The sequence below is a fragment of the Pelophylax lessonae genome (assembly GCF_965119305.1).
Source record: "Pelophylax lessonae genome assembly, contig: HAP1_SCAFFOLD_214, whole genome shotgun sequence".
NCBI lineage: Eukaryota > Metazoa > Chordata > Amphibia > Anura > Ranidae > Pelophylax > Pelophylax lessonae.
This window is the reverse complement of record NW_028120108.1, coordinates 174,002-182,103: the sequence shown is the minus strand read 5'-3', so window position 1 is coordinate 182,103 and position 8,102 is coordinate 174,002.

Genomic DNA, 8,102 nt, shown 5'->3' with positions numbered 1-8,102 from the left:
AAACCGGCGGTGACACACAGTGGGAATGCTGCCCCGGCGGGGACGCACAGTGGGAAAGCTGCCCGGCTGTGCAGATACTGAGGCCTTTCCTGGTCCTTCAGCTCAAATGGCTTTCCTCACCCCGGCCCTGGAATGCGCTCTGTGGCTCTCTTCTATCAGACACAAAGCAGAGCCCCGGGGCCCGAGGGTCACATTCCAGGCTGGCTCCGCAATGTCATGTCCCGGGAGTTCCTGGTTTGACCTCCAAAGCTGCTGCCAAGGCCAGGTGGATCCCAATGCAGAGGCCGGCTCAGGCAGCGAAGAAATGAGGAATCTTTTCTAAAGTCAATGGAGGAGGAAGAAAAGTGACAGCCAATGGCGGTTAGACTTCACAGTAGAGCTGTCCACCCTCCCAGGACACGAGCAAAAAAACCCTGAGGCATGCTGGGAGTGGGCAGGGTTATACTGGGCCGCCATACGATTTTCTGGTGGCAGCGTAACCCAAACATCTGATTCCTGTGTCCCTCAATGGAGGAGGAGATTGGTGAGAATGGGAGGATCAAAAGTGAAATGTCTGATTTTTATGAATTAAATTGTATTGAAAAATGTAAAATGATCCATCCAGCTTTCTGCAGGTGGCTTTACAAGGCTGGGGAGGTGAATAGTTGGCATGGGAGGGTGAATGTTTGGGGTGGAGGGAGGTACATTTTTGGAATGGGAGGTGAGTAGTTGGGATGGGGGGATGAATGTTTGGGGCAGGTTGGTGAATAGTTGGGACAGGAGGTGAATAGTTGGGGTGGAGGGAGGTAAATGTTTTGGATGGGGGGATGAATGTTTGGGACGGGAGGTGAATAGTTGGGATGGGGGGTGAATGTTTGGGGTGGAGGGAGGTACATTTTTGGAATGGGAGGTGAATAGTTGGCATGGGGGGGATGAATGTTTGGGACGGGAGGTGAATAGTTGGGATGGGGGATGAATGTTTGGGGTGGGAGGTGAATAGTTGGGATGAATGTTTGGGACGGGTGTTGAATAGTTGGGATGGGGGGATGAATGTTTGGGACAGGGAGGTGAATAGTTGGGATGGGGGGATGAATGTTTGGGACGGGAGGTGAATAGTTGGGATGGGGGATGAATGTTTGGGGTGGGAGGTGAATAGTTGGGATGAATGTTTGGGACGGGTGTTGAATAGTTGGGATGGGGGGATGAATGTTTGGGACAGGGAGGTGAATAGTTGGGATGGGGGGGATGAATGTTTGGGACGGGTGTTGAATAGTTGGGATGGGGGGATGAATGTTTGGGACAGGGAGGTGAATAGTTGGGATGGGGGGATGAATGTTTGGGACGGGAGGTGAATAGTTGGGATGGGGGGGATGAATGTTTGGGACGGGAGGTGAATAGTTGGGATGGGGGGGGATGAATGTTTGGGACGGGTGTTGAATAGTTGGGATGGGGGGATGAATGTTTGGGACAGGGAGGTGAATAGTTGGGATGGGGGGGATGAATGTTTGGGACGGGTGTTGAATAGTTGGGATGGGGGGATGAATGTTTGGGACAGGGAGGTGAATAGTTGGGATGGGGGGATGAATGTTTGACACGGGAGGTGAATAGTTGGGATGGGGGGATGAATGTTTGGGACGGGAGGTGAATAGTTGGGATGGGGGGATGAATGTTTGGGACGGGTGTTGAATAGTTGGGATGGGGGGGATGAATGTTTGACACGGGAGGTGAATAGTTGGGATGGGGGGGATGAATGTTTGGGACGGGAGGTGAATAGTTGGGATGGAGGGATGAATGTTTGGGGTGCAGGGAGGTAAATGTACAGGGGGGAGGGGGATGAATGTTCGGGGTAGGGGGGGTGAATGTATGGGGGGGGGATGAATGTTCAGGATAGGAGGGTGAATGTACGGGGGGGAGGGGGATGAATGTTCAGGGTAGGGGGGTCTATGTACGGGGGGGAGGGGGATGAATGTTCGGGGTAGGAGGGTGAATGTACGGGGGGGAGGGGGATGAATGTTCAGGGTAGGAGGGTGAAGGGGCGGGAAGGTCAATGTACGGGGGGGGGGGGGGGGGTAGGGGGATGAATGTACGGGGGGGGTGAAGGTTCAGGGTAGGGGGGTCAATGTACAGGGGGGAGGGGGATGAATGTTTGGGGTAGGAGGGTGAATGTACAGGGGGAGGGGGGATGAATGTTCAGGATAGGAGGGTGAATGTACGGGGGGGAGGGGGATGAATGTACGGGGGGGGGATTAATGTTCAGGGTAGGAGGGTGAATGTACGGGGGGGAGGGGGATGAATGTTCAGGGTAGGAGGGTGAATGTACGGGGGGCAGGGGGATGAATGTTCAGGGTAGGAGGGTGAATGTACAGGGGGAGGGGGGATGAATGTTCAGGATAGGAGGGTGAATGTACGGGGGGAGGGGGATGAATGTTCAGGGTAGGAGGGTGAATGTACGGGGGGGAGGGGGATGAATGTTCAGGATAGGAGGGTCAATGTACGGGGGAGGGGGATGAATGTTCAGGGTAGGAGGGTGAATGTACGGGGGGGGAGGGGGATTAATGTTCAGGGTAGGAGGGTGAATGTACGGGGGGGAGGGGGATGAATGTTCAGGATAGGAGGGTCAATGTACGGGGGAGGGGGTAAATGTTTAGGGTGGAGTTTTGCTTACCCATCTCTTTCCCTCACAGCTCCAATTGTATCACCTCGGCCGGTTTGCTCCAGTTTGCGAAGAAGTTGGAGGGATTGGGGAACATTCGGCTGCGGCGGCTCCTCATCACACAGAACGGGCTGGATATGGACCCCATTACTACCCACAATGCCCTGAGGACTCTGGAGAGAATTTGTTGTGTTGTTAAGGACAGCTGGGACCCCACACAAGCCTTCTCTGACCACGTCAGTGTCATGTGACCTGCGTATTGTATAGATGGCGGAACGTGCTGTGCATGCTCTGTACGTCACACTGCAGCCTCTGAACACCCCGGACTTCACTTATTATGCATGTCTCCATACGGATTTGCCAGGGTGGGCGGGGCTGGTCTGAGTGCCGCCTTCTCTATCTCCATATGTGCTCTTCTATGATCTTCCACTGATGCCAAAAAGCTGCAGCCATGATATTGCAATGTACAGAATGACCACCAGAGGGAGCATGGCTCACATTGCTGGAGGGCAGAACATGGCCTGCCTTGTGACAGTCAGTCTCCTGCGGTCGTCACTCACTGGTCACAGGCAGCCTTACGCTTGGAGGGGGTGTAGATTGGAAGAGGGAGGGGGGGGTGAGATGTCATCCTGCAGAAAAACTCCTCAGAGATGACGAGGACTTTCAGCGGTGAGAGATTCCGTCTGCAGGGATTTGTGTTTTTATGGGGGAGGGTGTCGTTCCTGTCAGCAGAGAAGTAATCTGGGGGAGCAGAATTTGTCTGCAATAATCCAACATGGCCGACTGTGCCTTCCCCGGGGGATGGTCAGCCATAGGGAAGGCTACCCAGCCAGCACGGAGTGTCTCATTTTGGGCATCTCAGGAGAAGTACATAGACTTCCATGGCTGATCTCTCCTAAAAATGCTGCTTGACTGGCTGCCTTACTGATCCTCCAGCTTCTCTAAAGCCCCAATCCCTGAGAGAGATGCAGAATTCTGTCTGCGAGCCCAGCAAGGAAGTCTCTCTATATCTCCTGAGACCGGTCCACTTTAGGTTCTTAGCCCCATTTATTCCATGTAATAGAGCAGATAGTGTATTTCCCCTGCAGGGGGCGGCAGTGCCTGCCAGGGACACCCATTACATCTGCAGTGCAGGGCCACGAACAGTAGAGGGCGGCAGTGCCTGACAGGGACACCCCCATTACATCTGCGGTACAGGGCCATGGATACCCCCCCCCCCATTACCTCTGCAGTACAGGGCCACGGACAGTAGAGGGTGGCAGTGCCTGCCAAGGACCCCCCCCTTACCTCTGCAGTACAGGGCCACGGACAGTAGAGGGTGGCAGTGCCTGCCAAGGACACCCATTACCTTTGCAGTAGAGGGCCACGGACAGTAGAGGGTGGCAGTGCCTGCCAAGGACCCCCCCCCCCCCCTTTACCTCTGCAGTACAGGGCCACAGACAGTAGAGGGCGGCAGTGCCTGCCAAGGACCCCCCCCTTACCTCTGCAGTACAGGGACATGGACAGTAGAGGGCGGCAGTGCCTACCAAGGACCCCCCCTTTACCTCTGCAGTACAGGGACATGGACAGTAGAGGGCGGCAGTGCCTGCCAAGGACCCCCCCTTTACCTCTGCAGTACAGGGACACAGACAGTAGAGGGTGGCAGTGCCTGCCAAGGACCCCCCCTTTACCTCTGCAGTACAGGGACATGGACAGTAGAGGGCGGCAGTGCCTGCCAAGGACCCCCCCTTTACCTCTGCAGTACAGGGACATGGACAGTAGAGGGCGGCAGTGCCTGCCAAGGACCCCCCCTTTACCTCTGCAGTACAGGGACATGGACAGTAGAGGGCGGCAGTGCCTACCAAGGACCCCCCCTTTACCTCTGCAGTACAGGGACATGGACAGTAGAGGGCGGCAGTGCCTACCAAGGACCCCCCCTTTACCTCTGCAGTACAGGGACATGGACAGTAGAGGGCGGCAGTGCCTGCCAAGGACCCCCCCTTTACCTCTGCAGTACAGGGACACAGACAGTAGAGGGCGGCAGTGCCTACCAAGGACCCCCCCTTTACCTCTGCAGTACAGGGACATGGACAGTAGAGGGCGGCAGTGCCTACCAAGGACCCCCCCTTTACCTCTGCAGTACAGGGACATGGACAGTAGAGGGCAGCAGTGCCTGCCAAGGACCCCCCCTTTACCTCTGCAGTACAGGGACATGGACAGTAGAGGGCGGCAGTGCCTACCAAGGACCCCCCCTTTACCTCTGCAGTACAGGGACATGGACAGTAGAGGGCGGCAGTGCCTACCAAGGACCCCCCCCTTACCTCTGCAGTACAGGGCCACGGACAGTAGAGGGTGGCAGTGCCTGCCAAGGACACCCATTACCTTTGCAGTAGAGGGCCACGGACAGTAGAGGGTGGCAGTGCCTGCCAAGGACCCCCCCCCCCCTTTACCTCTGCAGTACAGGGCCACAGACAGTAGAGGGCGGCAGTGCCTGCCAAGGACCCCCCCCTTACCTCTGCAGTACAGGGACATGGACAGTAGAGGGCGGCAGTGCCTACCAAGGACCCCCCCTTTACCTCTGCAGTACAGGGACATGGACAGTAGAGGGCGGCAGTGCCTGCCAAGGACCCCCCCTTTACCTCTGCAGTACAGGGACACAGACAGTAGAGGGTGGCAGTGCCTGCCAAGGACCCCCCCTTTACCTCTGCAGTACAGGGACATGGACAGTAGAGGGCGGCAGTGCCTGCCAAGGACCCCCCCTTTACCTCTGCAGTACAGGGACATGGACAGTAGAGGGCGGCAGTGCCTGCCAAGGACCCCCCCTTTACCTCTGCAGTACAGGGACATGGACAGTAGAGGGCGGCAGTGCCTGCCAAGGACCCCCCCCCCTTACCTCTGCAGTACAGGGACATGGACAGTAGAGGGCGGCAGTGCCTACCAAGGACCCCCCCTTTACCTCTGCAGTACAGGGACATGGACAGTAGAGGGCAGCAGTGCCTGCCAAGGACCCCCCCTTTATCTCTGCAGTACAGGTACACAGACAGTAGGGGGCGGCGTAGACCGTTGAGAATGGAGGGAAAGCTGAGACACAAATGATTCTGTATTTGCCGCACATCGTCTTCTTCCTTCACTCAGGAATGATCTTCCCCGGGAAATGTTCCGCCTCTTCTCCGGCTCCTCACCCAATCGTTGTTGGCGGCAGTCTTGGGGTGGAAACGCTCCGTTCCTTTCTATGCCAATGTAAATAGGTTTTTTTTTTTATCTCCCTGAAATGTCATTGTAAAAATTGTAATAATTCTGGAATAAAAGTGATTGTAAAAGTGCTCAGGAGCCTTGTGGGGTGGGGGGGGGGCGGAGCCGACCCATGTATAGCAGATTGAGGCCCGGGACTATCCAACCAATGAGAGAGTCTGAACTGCCTGTTAAATCTCTTGTGTTACTATGGCGCTGTCAGCCATCTTGTTGGGGAAGAGCTGGAATACCTTTCTGGGGAAAATGCTGTTTCTGGCTTCCTTCAGTGCTGGATGTGTTTTTGAGGCCTAGGGTGCTTGATCATGTGATCTCTGCTGAACACTAGAATCAGCCAATCAGAACTCTGTCCCTTCCACACAGGTTACATAAGTTTGTGTTTTCAGACCCATGAGCCTGAAGCAGCATTTGCTCCGGAAAAATTTGACTTTTTTTTTTCTTAACAAAAAAAACAATTTCTTGGAGTTTGAGGGGGGGGGGGATCTAGATCCACCCAGGTTATCCCCCCCCCCTACAGGAGGCCTGGATAGAAGCCATCTCCAGCCTCACCCTGACACTCCGGTACACAGCCGGCCCCAGTGTTGTGGGAAAGCAGAACTGTTAGGAGATCCAAAAAAAATCCAACTGAGAAGTGGAAAACCCCACTAGGGGGACAGGGGGGCACCTGAAGGGCCAACACTTCAATGGTCATGCAATGGGATCTCCTACTAGATAGGAAAGGAGAAGATCGGTTCCCCTAAGAGAAGAGCACAGAGTATTAAGCTGATACCCCAAGACCAGGATGGAAAGGGTCACCCCCAGAAGGGAAATAACTGTGCAAGGAATGAGGACCAATCCTGAACCAGTGAGAAGCTCAACAAGCAGAACCTACAAAGAAGAAGTGGGCCAAAATATTTACAATGGGGAAGAAGACAAAACACGGAGGATAATCCCCAGGAGGGACAATGACAGGATAAAGGAAACCAAATGCAAAGGTTGAGTCCAGGAAAACGAGCAGCCAGTCCAAATGGGGAAGGCCAAAGGCAGATCATTGCTACCCCATGACCAAGGAAGGCTGCCAAGCCAGACAAACAAACTTTCCAAGCAAGATAAACCAGGGAAAGTACAGCATAACCCACAACGGTACATAGTTACATAGTTTGTGAGGTTGAAAAAATACATCAGTCCATCCAGTTCAACCTATGATGTGTTCGATGTTAACCGCAGGAGACTCCTGAGCCCACTAGAGAATTCAAGGCTTTGATCCTAGGACATTGAGGTTATGAAAGGAAGAGGGTGCCAGAAGACATCTCAAGGGTAGGCAGGAATTGAGGACTCCTCCCCCCCCCCCCCCCCCAGTAGGGTTGCTGATAAGCCGAAAATAGACCAATCCCACCATGAAGAGGTTCCACCAAGTTCTGTGTACAAACACTGGAATCCACACTTTAGCAGAGGGGCTAGAACATTCCACCTGCTGGCAAATTCAGGGAGACACAAGGCCTTCTGAAGCAGATTCCCCCTCCCCCCAATGAAGTGCAGACAGATGCATGTCGCTTCTCTCTACATGAACACTACTGCTTGAGGTGAGCCAGGTTCCAAAGGCAACAACTATCTGAAGGAGCATCCAAGTGGGGCCAACATGCTCAGCATCATTCAGTGTAGGGTTCTGGTGACTTGTGCAGTTGCAGAAGGAAGTTCCACTTCTTCCCAAAGGATACCCAACTTTTCATATAGAGGACCTGGGAGATCGGCCTGCAGTCCCATGGATATGGTTACTCCAGCAAGTGGAAGGTTTAGGTCACTGCTGATGCACAGGACATAACCAACTTTCTCAGACTGGGATTTGAGGAGGGTTCTGTCAGTTAAACATTTCATCATAGGCAAACCTTTCACCTGATTGGTGGTCTTAGACGGTGGACTGTGCCTACTATTGGTCAACCAGTCTAACACCTAAGTTACCTCTCAAAAGTGAACAATTCCAGCACACTGTCCGACATCCTTCTGGTCTACATAGAGGAATGCCTCAAATAGCAGATTTAAAGAGAAGGTCTTGGCAGTTATAAGACCCAAGGCTTGAGCCAGGAGGCTGATCCTCCAATTGCAGGATGAACGTATTGCATCGATAAGATTGGACACAATCTGATGTAAATCAGGAGTGATGGCAGGACGCTGCGTTGCCTCAAGGACAGTCTCTTCAGAAGTTGACTGAATAGGACTCAGGGATAGTCACTGGGACCGGTGGTCTGGCCTGATCCAAAACCTC